Genomic DNA, 14,473 nt, shown 5'->3' on the forward strand with positions numbered 1-14,473 from the left:
AGGTCAGTTCTCTAATATCTCTCTTTGGCCATGTTGACAGCTGCTTTTACTTCCCTTTTAGACTGGCTGTATGTGATGCACTCAAATGTTTCAACTCCTAATGGAAAAACAAAGTATCTGAAACTCCGCACTAGGCAAACTATGCTTTGCAGGGGCACTGGATGCTTTAGCTAGAGGCCAGAAATCTTTCTCAATAACCTAAGTGGTAAATGGCCATTAAAAAACTAGAGTAACTTTACATACAATCACACCTAACTTTGGTCTGGGTTTGAGCAGGGACCTGATATATCAGGAGACAGAAGACAGGGAACTTCTCAGTAGGTAAGTACTAATTTATGCAATTCATTGCTTGGTCACTTGTCTTTGGCTGGCATGGGATACCTTTGGTGTTGTGTACACACACTCTAGCACTCATATGTGCCAAATATATGAAGGTTATAACTTCAGAGTGTATATCTTTATAAAGGCTGTGTGGTCATAACGCCCCAAGAATACCACTTTCTGCTAACATTTTCTGTGCATCAAATTTCATTACGTGGCCCTTTTCTTGTCTTGGATAAACAGGCTGGTTGAGCAGTAGAATCCAGTGTATTTGGGTGTCTCTGCAAGGAAGTCATCCTAGACGACATATCCAAGATCCTGATGAAACTCCTGCATGTACTGGAGATTTTATGACTGAGGGTGTCAGCAGTGTCTCTGTGTTTCCCATTCCTTCTCACTGTTCCTTGTAGCACATCTTGCATCTCTTTCTTATTGCTTATGCCCTAAGTGGGCTTAAGTCTCAACTCTGTCACAACATACATACTTCAGCTTCACTAACTTAAATGCTCCAAATTAAATAATAGTAAACCAGTTCATTTGCATGTATGTCATAATCACAACGAAGCTAAGTCATTGTAGCCTGGCTGAAACTATGAAGCCACAGACAGCTTCATTTTCATTTCAGAAGTGTATATTTTTAGGTTTTTTCAGAGGTACAAAGTAGGAAATATTTGCCATTGACGTCAATAGGGACAAATTTCTTCTCAATTCAAGGGAACCAATGCTTCATCCAAAGCATTTTTCTAAAGCATCTTTAGGATATGAATAGCCAAGAAGTTATCGGAGGAAGAGCTGCTCTGTGACACTGAACATGCCTGGTGTTTTGCAGTAGGTGCCCTTGTGGTTACCTGTCTCAGGTCTGACACAGAGGTCTGGGTGAGGATGATCAGAGAGGCACTGCTGGGGGCAGCGCCAGTGCACCGTGACCTCACTCCCAGGTTTGCAGTGACGACATGCCTGTATGCTCACATCTGAAGACTGTCATCCCACAGCTCTTGTTTTCTCCTTTGACAGCTTCAGGTGCTAGCTGGTCAGGAGGCAGCCATTACCTGGTTGTTGTTGTGATGGTGGTGATTTTGTGCTCCAATTCTTTTGTGTGATTTAAGCAGAGTTTTCTGGAAATGCTTCAGTTCTCATGGATAACAGTCTGATATTGCCTCCAGTAAGCCATTTTCCTGTAAGCCATTTTGATCAGCTTCAAGAAAAAGATCTGAGTCCTACAAAACCATTTGACAGCATGAAGCCATTTACTTTGCACAAAGTCCCTTGGGCTTAGAGCAGGCAGGAACGGGGCTGCTGCTGGACTGGCAGTCCAGTCTCTTTGCCTTACGTGCTTGGTGCAAACAGGAGTAACTGTAGTTGGTATTCTTTTTTTATTTACAACAGAATATTTTATTCTTTGTCTGGATGACTGCAGATAATGTTGTTGCTGATAGACTTGCAATACTGCTGTGTCTTAAGACCATTTTAATCTCAGATGACCAAAAATTTAAAATGTTGGATAAGATGAAGTTTATTGATGAAATGTTTAGATGTAGGAGATCTGAGACAGGGTTTTAAAAAAGTTTTCTCGGGGATACCGAAGATGTTTGTGTCACTGACCAGAGGTGACATGTTCTGGCTGGTAGGGCTCCATTTTAAACTCCTGCCCTTGCTTCCTCAGGCTACATGTGCCAGTCGACACTTCACACAAAGGTATCAGCAATACAAAATGTATGATGTGCAGACTTTTGAATTTATGATCTCTCTGCCTGTCTCTTGAGAGAGCCTGGAAAAGAGGAGATTTTACTGTTGTCTTCAACAAAGGCAGTTATAGAAGAGACGGAGCTAGGCTCTTCTCAGAGGTGCACAGTAAAAGGCAAGAGGTGACAGACACAAGCTACAATAAGAAAAATTCTGCTTAACTGTAAGGAATTTCTTTGTACACTGAGAGTGGGTTGGTACTGCAACAGGCAGACAGAGGCTGAGTAATCTCCAGCCTGGGAAATATTCAAAACCAGGCTGGACAAGACCTGGAGTAACATGGATTCAGTTTGGTGTTAGTCTTGCTTTGGGGAGGGTTTGGACTAGAAGATCTCCACAGGTCCCTTCCAACATGAATTATTCTACAGTGCGTGTCACATAGTTACGTGAGAAAGCAGCCTGCTCTGAGCTTCTTACCTGTATTCTGAGTGCTAAAAGGAAGCAAATCTAGTCTATGTTCATTTTCCAGAATCCCTTATTATGCCATGCAGTGAATTTAAACAACAGCAGGAGTCAGTGACGTGCTCTGCAAGGCTGTTGGACAGACGTGTAGATGGGTGGGTGCTGAGGGGCAGGAGCCTGCTTGGAGAAGCAAGGCTGCCTTCGCGGCAGCGCAACTGGCCAAGGCTAGTGCCTGTGTCCCACTGGCCCCGCTGAGCTCCCCTGGGGTGCAGGGCTCCCTTTCACAGCTTCCCAAGGAGAAGAGGCAGGGGAAGAGGTATTTCAGGTTTGGAACAAGAGCTGGGCTGATGAGAGGAACGCATAATTAAGCCCCTCTCTGGCATGGCCTATTGGAAGGCATTTCTGCAGGTTCAGCAGCTTGGGGCTGGGAAGGCACCTCAGCACTCATTGTCGGCAGCATCCTCCTCTGAAGGGTGGGTGAGGGATCTGCTCCACTGGGGCTGGAGTCACAAGGAGCAAAATCCTGGCGACAGCCCATTTGGTGACAGGGGCTCAAAGGGAAAGAGCAGAGTCTCTCCTCCTCCCCTGGAGGGTTCATTTTGAGAGTTTTCTGCTCATACTGCTGGAAAAGCCAATTAAAATACTAGGTCTGGCTAAACTTGGTATCTTCATTGCAAAAGCATAATGAGCTCTTTGCATTTTGTGTGTCTCTCAGCTAATGAGTTCTCCCCTTTTATACGGAAGCTCTGAAGACTGATTTTTATTATCTTTTTTATTATTATTAAGCAAGGAAAAAAAGGTAGTCTGAATACAGCACCTCTCAGACATCCTGCCCATGTCAAGGGCTGCCAAAGCATGTAGAGTGCGATTACAGCTTCCTATTTCATTGCTGAAGTGGCTCTATAAATAACAGTGTTCAGTGAAAATTGCTGGCAGAAGCATTGCTTTTTAAGCATGAAAATGTACAAAAAAAATCTCAGTAACTAGATGCTTTTTTTGCCTAAGCCTCCTAAAGGTTTTATAGGTCCAAAAGGAACAGATCATTGTAAAGGATTTCCGAATCAACTTTTTCTACTGTGATAAACATTTCTGTTTTCCCTGGTTGTTATCAAAGGTCTGCAAAGCCAAGGTCTAAAAAGCAAATTCCAGTTGATACTGACATTTTTTGCCTGAGCTGGCAAATTAACCCCAAATGATTTTGAGATCATGAACTGAAAGAAAATCTGTACAGCCAGACTTTCATAGCGTTTGGGGCTCAAGGGGGACTCTCGACTCCAACTCTCACATTTTTATTGCACATTTGCACATTTCAGTCAGTTTTCCAAGTGTTGGACTGAGCGGCATGCCTTGTCTAAGCAGATGTTCCAGTGATAACTCTAGTCGAGAAGACATTGCCAGGCTGCTGTCCTCAGTAGTTTGTTTCAGTAGTTAATCAATGTGACGACTTAAAAAAAAAAGGTCATAAAATTGTGCTGTATTTCCTGTTTGAATTTATCTGGCTTCAGCTTGAAGCCATCAGTTTGTGTCATGCCTTGTCCAGTAAGTACAAGAGACTTTTAGTACCAGATATTTTATCTCTGTGAAGGTGGCCTAGTAACTGAGTCAATGCTCCATCTTTTTTTTTTTTAAAAAAACGGACAGATTGAACACCTTCGGTCTCTCTCATGGTAGTGCATTTCTCCAGCTCTTGAATTATTTTCATAGTTTTTTTCTGCACTTCCTTCCTTCTTCCAAATTCCTTTCCAAAAGGGAAGCCCCAGCACAGTACCTAGCACTTGGTGGATAACAAATTCTTACATGGACAGAAAACAACAATCCCAATTCTTATTCACTATTTGGATTTACACCTTCAAGGATTACATTTGTCCTTTTTGATACATGGTGCAGGAGATTGTAGGCTTGCTTTGTCTGTTAAATGCTGGAGCATTTTGCAGGGTCATGGCTCCTAGCTATGTAGTTTCATTTTCTGTAAATAGATTGCATTCCTTGTTCCTAGACCTATTATTTGCATAGATCTGTTTGCAGAGATGCTTGCTTGAAACAGGCCCTGATGACTGCCTTAAAAACAATTTATAATCATAAAAAATTCAAATGGCAATGCTGTCCATTAAGCTAAAGGTTCCTGTATTCTCAGAGAGAAACTTCTTGCATCAGTTCCAGCAATACCTGGGCTAAGCAGCTTACTGTTTTCCTTTATATTTTGAAAGGAACAAAGTTATGCATTCTTTTACAAATGCTTTACGTATGTTTATCAGTCATTCAGAGATTAATGACACCTTTTCCCCTCTTCATGTGAACTGATTTTGTTTAGCCACTTACTCTCTGCTCCAGAAATCAACAGAGAGGGTCCGACATTTTGGCATTAATTAAAGGAGAGACAATTTTTTTTTTTTGCAAACACATTATTCTCCCTCTACCCACAGACTGCTTAAAGTCTCATAAATCAGAAAAAATCTTTAACACATTGATAGCAATACATTTCATGAACACTTTCAAAACAGTTGAATGGAATAAACATAACTCTTTTTGGACTTTACTAAGCAATAAATTAGTTGAGCTATAACTCTGAGCATCTGAGAGACTTGATTTACTTTCAAATAACTGATATTTAGTTTTAAAATACAGACTACTTGGATGTCAGAGAAAGTTAATAATTTAGACTTTTTTTGTTGTTCTGTTAACTCAGAACTATTTCTGCTGTGATGTAACTTTTTCTGAACTTTGACAAATGAAAACTATTTTATCTAATAATTATCCATAATCTAGCAATTATCTTGTATGAAGCAAAAGAAACAAATGTCTGCAGTTTGATGTGAAATTCATACATATCTTTAAATAATATGTCTCCTGAAGTACGATCCATGATTAAATTAAAGACTTTGGGATGCATGAAATTATCTAGTCATTGTCTTCCCATTTTTTATGACTGCTAGGGTGAGATTTCCAAATTATACTGGGGTAAAGAAAATTCTGTATTCCAGTGAGATTGCTGAGAAGTTTAGATAGGTTAAGTTATCTCTTTAAAGGTAATAGTCCTTATTCCCACAAACTCTAGCATTCATTTACACTGCTTTGACAGTGAAAATAGGATTTAGAGTAAGTGCAAATGTATCTTGCTCTAGATTTATGGTAGGGAGACAAGTCATCAGTGCGAGTGAAAGGCCCAACACTTTCCCCTTATTTGTACCTGTGTTCCACAGTGGGAATAGGGTGTCATCTCCAGAATGTAAGGACAGGGACCAAGAACAGAATGGAGACAACTGTCACACAACAAGATGACAGTTTCTTCCAACCCTATGACCTGCAAATTATATTTTTCAGGGTCTATTTTTCAATAGGGATTTTTAAAGTGATAGTATGATGATGGAGGGCTAGAGCTAGAGATGGCATAAACTCATTTGAACTTTTCAAAAGCTCAGACGTGTCTGTGCTTGTGGGTCTGCCCTGACACAAGGCGATCATGGTGCTCACGCATGCTCAGGGCAACTCACTCTCAGCCAGCATGCTGCCCTGCATGACAGCCAGAGTCACTGCAGGACGTTTTCCCTTCCATCTGAGCTGTTAGAGGCTAAAAAACTTTGAATGAGAATAAAGAAAGAAAGGGAAAGGTGGGTGCACATCTCCCTCCCCCCTCTGTTTAACTGTCACGATGTTGCATTGCTCTGTCGGTCAACAGTGAGTTTTTGATTGTGTAAGGCTGTCATGTCACGTTGGACTTAATGTCTGAAAGCCAAAAATACTTAAGGGACTGGAGGATCATGTGGCTATTCTTCCAGCCAAGTTTTCCTCAGATCTTTAAGCAGCTGCTTCAGAAATGCATTCTTGCTGCAGATCTTCTGGAGACTTGGAAAGATTCACAGAAGGGCTCGGTAATGACTCTTCTGTGCGGTGAACTTTTTGCCCAGGAATGCACTGTCTTCAGTGAGTGCCAACAAACACCATCACTCACTCACTGGGGGCAGTTTGCTTAAAATAATCTGAACAGAGAGGCCAACCTTTTTCCCCCTTTCAGGGAAACACAGTCAGGTGTACTCTCACACATAGGTCAAACATTTTGATGAGCAGAGGCTGTTACTACTATAATGTACTTCCTCAAAATATAAAAATAATTTACAGCTTTGATGACTGAAAACTACTGGACAAATGTTATTTAGCAGACAAGGCCCACCTTAGCCCCGAAACAAGCTTCAACGCATAGTAAAGCAGGGAACAGAAATCCCATCTGTGGTCCAGTTCTGTGGCAGCTCCTAGGCTTTGGCTTCACCCCCTCCTCTTAAATGCTTAAAGCAATCCCTGGTTGCTGGAACATTTGAATTGCTTGATCACTTTGGAGATTTTCTTGCTCTTCCTTTTTATTATGGTAGGAAAGCTCTGTTTCTGTGCTATGCTTGCAATATCTTCTTCCCAGGGATGCCTGAATAAAATAATCACATTACCACCAATACAAGAGTGTCTTGGTATTCCTTCTCCCTTGGTGAGGGAGGAGGAAACACTGTGGTCTCCAGGGAGCAGTGCCAGAAAATAGAAATGCACCAACCGCAGCATTGCTATTGATACACCTCCTTTCCTGCTGTGGATCAGAGTTGGTTTAGTGTCCTTTGCTTCCCGCCTTTTCTCTGCCTGTGCTGCCAACTTGACACCATGAAGGGTGAAATTTCTTTGTGTATTTTTGACCCTCTGGCCCTGAGATAGTATTATTCAGCCTTTCCCTTGGAGTCACTTTTTATAACCAAATATCTCTCACAAGCTAAGCATTTCCAGCCTGGTTTACTATCTGTGAAGGACTCAATCCAAAGCTGAGTAAAATCACTGGAAGGACTCTCACTAGTCTCAGTGCATTTTAGATAAAGCCCCGAGACAAGGCTCACATTCCATACATTTTAGCTTGGATTTGGATTTTCATAAGCTTTAACACTCCAGAAAGCTGCCAGCTTCACAAGTCTACATCCCATAGAATGAGCTTTTAGGCTCTTGTTTTTCAAACAATGCTTTAAGCTGAGAGAGAAGTTAATGAATTTGTCAGGACTATAACATGAACCAGGGGCATCAACATCATGGAAACACCAGTTTTCATTGAAGATGCTGTGTTTTCTTCTAGTGCGTGATTGCTTGCATCTAAGAAGTATGAATTTACATAAAAGCAGGCTCATTTGCAACATGAGACAGGTAAAAAGCTGTGTAGAGCAGTAGGGTGTTAATGCAGTGCCAAATCAAAAAAGAAAGTTCTAAATATGTCTGTTTTAATTTTCACCCTTGCTTACTCAGTGTAGGCTTGGTCAATTTTTAATTCATACCAGAGCAGGTTATTAGAATAGCACTGAAATTTCTAATCCAAACTGAGGCTTATTAGCTCAATCAAGTCTGACCCTGTCCCAGCTAAAATCAAAGGAAAACTTTGATAGGAACAGAACCAAATCCCTTTGCCTGTCTGGAAAGAAGAATAAGTATTAATGAGGCCTGAAATCAGTACAGTTACGTTCATTTCCAGGGTCACTGTCTGGCTCTTGGAATGCTTTGCTGTTTGCCATGACTGTCTCAGAAGGATATTGTTTTTGCATTAATTGCTTTGTGAAACAGTTCATAGTTTTGTTCTGGGGTGATGATTGATTTCTGAATGTAGCCATGAAACTATTTAGTACAGGAAGGAAATATTATTTTAAATAAATAAAAATAATTTTTTAAAAGTAAAAACTCCCAACTTTTTTGAGCATTGAATATGGAAATGGATCTATACAAAATACTTGACTACCTCCCTTAATGTCCTCTCTCTGGTCTAATTATCTTGGTTGTATTATGGCCAGTGTCAACAAATCATGTAGTGGTTGTTTTTACCTGCAGTGGAGTAAAAACTCCTGCCACGTTAGCAGGCTATGAAAAATTTACATTCATTATGAACTGTATAATCAAGTAGTATGCTGCTTTATTTGACAGTTGAAATAGTTGCTGCACCAAAGGACATTTCAGAAACCAAAACTCCAGTCTGATAATATTAGGACAAAGAGATCTGTTTAAAACTGCAAGTCTATCTCACTGCCACCTCCATTTGCACTTGGGTCCTGTAGGAAAAAGATGTATTTCATTCTGCTTTGCTGCATGTTTGGAATAAAGGAGAAACCGGCGTTATTGTGAACTCTGCTCTTCTGCACCTGCTGGTATTATCTTTTTTCCATGGTACAGCTGGCAAGACATACAGAGGCTCTAATTCCTTTGTGCAAAGCGACTCCTTATCATCATCTTTTCTATGATATAAATTTAGGCTAACAGCGGACAGGAGAAATGTGACATGAACGCTTATTGCGTATCAGTATTCTAGCTGCTGCAGCAATCTCAAGCACCTGCAGTTTATCAAGTTAGACATAAGAACGATAGACACTGTGGGAATAACAATCATCTAGACATGTCATTCGGGGAGCAATAACATATTTTTTTCCTGCACTTTGTTTTAGGAAGCTTTGTGTTCAGCTTGAAAGTCTGTAGAATAATTTGTTAAGAACTTGTTACATTTATTGGTAGAGTATGGTCATAAAACTAATAAAAAAACAACCCCTGATATAGGTATTCCTTTTCCACTTGGCACCCTGAATTTTCTTTTTTATTTTTTCTGAAACAGAGCTGAAACTAACCAGTCTTATTTTAATGATTTCAAAATATAGTGTCAACTAATCAACCCTTTCCTACTGTCTTGCTCATTACTAAAAAAGGAAGATATAAAGACCTTTATATTCACCAAAGAACAGCACTGCTGTATACCTAGTCTGACATGTCTGAAGGATAAAGAACCCAAAGGAAAAATAACATCACCACCAATCTGTAATAATCAATAAAGACCTTTATTTATTAAAATAAAAACAGTTTATTTTTTAATTAAAATTTATTAATTAAAATAAAGAAAAAATTATTTTTATTTAATTTATTTTTATTAAAAATTTTATTAAAATAAATAAATTTTAAAATTATTTTAAATTTTTATTTATTAATTAAAATAAATACTCTCTTTCAAGAGACTTTGAAAGACATGTAAGATTTCAGAATATTATTTCCTAACAGCATTTCCTGCCTGGGCTGTTGTCACCCTGTGCTGCCTTTGCTTGCAGCAGCTGGGGTGACCCAAGACCCTTGCAGGGCTTGCAGGGCCAAGCATTTCTTGCCTGCCTCTACCTCCAGACCTCAACACTCACCCATAGAAGCTCTTCAAAGTGTTCTGAGAATGTGAGGTATCACTGTTTTCCCATGACCATGTAATGATGGGTTATTAAAGGGCAAAAGAGAAATATCAAGCTCTCAGAAGTCCTCTAGCAAGGCTGGAGTCTTTACTCATTTGTGTGAATCATTTCACATTCTTGCACAGACGTGCCATGAAAGGCCTTGGATATCTCAGCAGGCTATTTAGGTTTTTTGAGACATGGCATTTGCTTTTGATCTCATTTTTAAGAGAATGCTGAAACATTAACTTTATGGCATAAGGAGAGAAGGCATAGCCTAAGGAGAGAAGAAAACCCTCTCTGGGTTTACACTTGGGTCATGACAGGAAGGAGACTGTTTTTCCTTTCAAACCTGCCTGGTTTCTCATCATCTTTTATTCAGAGCAAGCTGCACACGCTGAATGGTCTCCAGCTATATTTTGCAAGGGTCTTCTAGGGTCTCTTTCTTTTTTTTCAAAGTAAGACCTAAACCCCAAAAAGTCTGTTTCAAAGTTACACCATTTTCCTTCTGATACAGCCTACTTCTAATACAGTCCCCAAATCTCCAGGGCCATAAACTTAGTTTTTAGCTTCTTGGTACTTAGCTGCTTTTCTCTCCTGTTTGTCTAAGATGTGGGCAGCATTTTGGTTCCAGTGAGGGTGCCTCACAGGCCCTGTGCACAGATGACACAACTATCATTCAGCATTGGCTGACTTTGAAGTTTACAATGGCTTCTTGTGTTAATACTGATGTTCATCCTCCCTCTCCCTTTACTTGCTCAGCTTACCAGCAAGAAATCTACAGTGTATGCACAGGTTCAGTGATGTGACAGCATTAAGTAAATCTTCAAATGACCAAGCCCCAGAGTTGGTTCCTGGAACTGTTCAGCATTACATGGTGCTACAGGTTTCATGCTCTCAGTGACTCCAGTCCCTGATGCTAACTAGTGACATTTGCTGGAAATTAGCTCACTGAAGCTGAGACATCTTTGCAACGCACAGATCCCTCAGCCCCAGGTCCCTTGGTCAGGGAGAGGTACAGGCATATCTAAAGTATGGTGCATTGGCCCTGCCTCAGGGGTCCACTGCAGCATGAGCTGGATGAGGGCCCGGCAGTCAGTACCTCTTTCTCTCCATGGGCTCCATGGGGACCTAGGATGTAAAGGTGGCGGTGAGGGGGTAGCTAACCTTACAATGCTTTGCAACTTGGTTACCGGTATCTGAATAGAAGCTTTAAAATTCTGTGTATTCATTTGAATAGGCTTTGTACCAACCTCTTTGACAAAGATAATAAGAAAGGAAAAAGGAAATTACTGTTTTATCTGGATTTTTTTTGGTTTGATTGTTTGACCGTCATTATGCCTGCAGTGCTCTCAGAGCCTAATGACCAAGCAGATAGATCTTCCCTGACATTCTTCCTTCAGCAAAGGCTCCTTCTAAAAAGGCTTCCCAAACCAGCCCTTTAGACTAAACACTGAGCAAGAGCAGGATATTGGTACATAGACATTTAGGTACAGTGTTTGCTTTAAAAAATATATCCTAATTTATGGGGATCTTCTGCATAGGGTAATGCTTATATGGGGAGCTGAATCTTCAAGGATGATGACTTATTGCCTGGATGATGATGGGAGTCTGTGTCAATGCCATCTTCAGCTGAAGTGGTTGACACTCCCTAAGTGTTTGGTGGTGGTGTTTTTTTGTTTTTTGTTTTTTGTTTTTTTCTGGCAAATTCTTAAGATCCATCTACCACGGTAGCCTGCACGTGACCCACCGCTATTGATTACCTTAAGACAGACAAACCACTTCCCATCGTGACCGTGCACGAAGGAGCGCCCTATCAGACCCTTCCCGCGCACGCAGAAACAGTTTCTGTTAACTAATTACGGATGATTATCCACCTGCAAGGAGGCGAACGCTGCAGTGGGCGCGGCGCGGGTACCCGGCGGTGCCCAGACCCCCCGCCCGGCCCCCTGCCCCGTGCCGCACTGTGTGTGCGCTTGTTGCAAGCGCCCCGGGGGCGGCCCGGCGTCGCGGACCTTCCCCTGACACCCGGCTTTAAATATGGACTCTCCTGTATGAGGGTTTTTTGGGGGGAGGACCCCCCGTTTCTAGGCGGCGGGCCGGCTGCCAGCAGCGGTCAGCCTGGGCCCGCCTGTGCGCCGGCGGCCGCGCCGGGGCCTGGGGGCCTGGGGGCCTGGGCCTGGGCTTGGGCCGGGGCCGGGGAGCACAGCCTGCGGCCGTTTGGAGTGAATGTCGTGTCACTGCATTTCACATTGACATACTGACATGGTGTCAACACTTCTCTCTCTGTTACATCTGCTCTGTCACATTGACTTGCCATGCTCACTTCTCGGCCACTTTACTTAGCGCAGCCTGAAGGTTTTGTGCTGTCTTGGGATGCAGTCAGGCAACAGTTTTTCTTCCTGCAAGGAGGTCCCACCTGGGCTGTTTGCTTTTGCTCCTGTGCTATGGTTTGCTGCCCAGAGAGTTGCACTGATGCAACCGTCTGTGGGGCTGCACTTTAAAAAAATGAAAATAACATGAAGGTTTTGTTTCTTTTGTCTGCTGGCCTGTAAGTGGTTTCTTCACAACATTATTTTTCTTTTGTCTTGTAGCCCACAAATGGTCTCCCCTTCTTAAGATGCTCGAGTCCTGTCTGTAGAATAAGTTTGTCCCCTGGTTAGCCCTCCCCATTATGACCATCATCATCATCATGACCAGCCCCCAAACTTCTTCCATGCTCCATCACCGGCCATGCCCAGACCCCTCACATCTTCCCTCACCACTCCCCTGGTGCAGACCTCCCATTTACTCATTCTGACTCTCAATCCCAATTTGCCCATTCCTTTCCCCACCAAGGACTTTCTAGCCCAGCCACCACCTCACTGCAGAGAGGGACCTCCATCTTGCAAGGCCTCCACTCCCATATCTCCCCTGAGCTCTGTGGCTGTCTAGTGAACGAGAGCCCCCAGGAGGTAAAGCCATATCTCCAGGCCCAGCAGCTTCTGGATTGCCGCAGCGTCAGCTGAATGCAGAGGAGACTGGGAACTTCATATTTGCAGAGGCCAGGTTTTGACTCTGAGTGCAGCAAGGCTTTTCCTGTCTCCTATTAAGTTCAGAGTGCTCAGGTGAGTGAAGCTGTGGTGCTGGGTCTTCATCAGCCCTGTTGAGCTCTGTGAGCAGTGAGGGAGACAAACAGCCCAAGCATTTACAAGGTCAAGGTCTTGTGTGTGTACCAGGGCAGCTGTCTTCACACAGCTGTAAGGTCTGAGCTGCTGGATCTGAGCAGCAGGATCAGGGCAGCAAAGTCTGAACAGCAGGGTCTGAGCAGCAGGGTCTGAACAGCAAGGTGTCAGAGCTTTTGCTGGGCTGGGAAGTCCCAAAGAGCTGTGCTCCAGTACCGGCTGCCTCCTGGCTGCAGGAAGCCACCAAAGGGACAGCAGAGACAGCCTTGCCCCAAGGTTTAGGGGCTTCTGCTAAATTCCTGCAAAACGCTCTAGCAGAAGCACTTCCTCACTTTCCTGGACACATGAGTGCCCATCCCAGATTGACAAAATGTGAGGCCATAGTAAGTGGCTCCATGCTGCTCCACCTCCAGCAGATCTGGCCATGTAGTACATGGATTAATAAAGCATATTGCTCTCAGACAGACACCCTCCTCTTGACTAAGGAAATGTGGCAACTTGCTGGAAGCTGTGAAGTTCTGTCAGTTCGTAATTGTGGTATTTGAAGCAATTTACAACCTGATGAGGGAAAGTATAAGGTATCTGGGCTTTAATGGTTTGTTGTGTCTGGGAACCTCCACCCAGAAACAGTTCTCATTGGATCAATTTGAAGCAATTTCTTCTTGGGCAGGCCAATGGAGACAAAGATTCTCATAGCCCATCACCCTGCTTCCACCTGCCAAATAGCCCTCCCTGCAGCCCTGGGCCAAGAATTCATGGGGAACCTAAGTAGGGAGTCTTGCTCATCTCAGGTACGAGCCTCAGGCAGTCTTATTTGTACATTTATACATTTGTTGTATATTGATAAAAGTTTATCCACATCATTCCTCTCGCCACTGATGGGTGACAAGAAAAGACAACCCCAAAACATGGAAGAGTCAGTAGTGGCAATCTACTGTGGCCTGCTCTGCAGTCCTACTCTGCACACCATGATCTGTTGTCTTTCCACTTAGTCATGCGAGGGAGGGCTGCTCTGCACAGTGTTATTCTGTGCAATCCCTAAAACTACCTTTTGGGATAATAGAGGTCATATATGTAAGATGGGCAGGTTTTTTGTGGAAAACAGCCACACTGGAATGTACTGTGAAATCCGGGATGTCAAAGTGATTTGTTACACCCTGTACGCCCAAACCAGTCTTGTCTCCTTCCTACAGCTAGAAATACTTTAAAAGAGAAAACACCAAAATTAAGAAATACTGAGAATTCTTGCTTGCACATCACAGCATTAGACACTGCAGTACCCTTTCTTTACTCAAAATAAATAAATAAAAGTGTGTTTTGGTGGTGATAGTGTGGCAGCATGTGTGTGTGTGCGCAGTGTCTTGTTTTTAGATTGTGGCTCTAGGGATAGGTTTTCGGCTGAGTTTTCACCTACAAGTCCTGGGAATGGTTCTCCACTGTCCCCAGGATGGCAGGGGCAGGAATATGTGTGGCGATGGCCTTGCAAGGACAAACCTGCAATGGGACGATTCCTGAGATGTAGTGCTGAAGCCCTGCTCTGTGCTCCAGAGAGTAACAACTTTCCTCTCTGCTGTTGAGACCATTTTAAGGTGTCTTTGCCACAGGAGGCCAGTACAACATCACCTGACTTGTGGGAAAACT

At 42.8% G+C, this 14,473-nt stretch overlaps 1 protein-coding gene across 1 annotated transcript in view; it reads left to right on the forward strand.

The window, feature by feature from the left end:
• The first annotated feature begins 210 nt into the window (after positions 1-210).
• OCA2 (OCA2 melanosomal transmembrane protein) overlaps positions 211-14,473 on the forward strand; it is a 205,040-nt gene continuing 190,777 nt past the window's right edge. The window contains exon 1 of the mRNA XM_074930224.1: positions 211-321. The gene's annotated coding sequence lies outside the window, so the exon portion shown is untranslated. The remainder of the gene's footprint in view (positions 322-14,473) is intronic.

This window comes from Athene noctua, chromosome 1, assembly GCF_965140245.1.
Source record: "Athene noctua chromosome 1, bAthNoc1.hap1.1, whole genome shotgun sequence".
In the NCBI taxonomy this organism is placed as follows: Eukaryota; Metazoa; Chordata; class Aves; order Strigiformes; family Strigidae; genus Athene; species Athene noctua.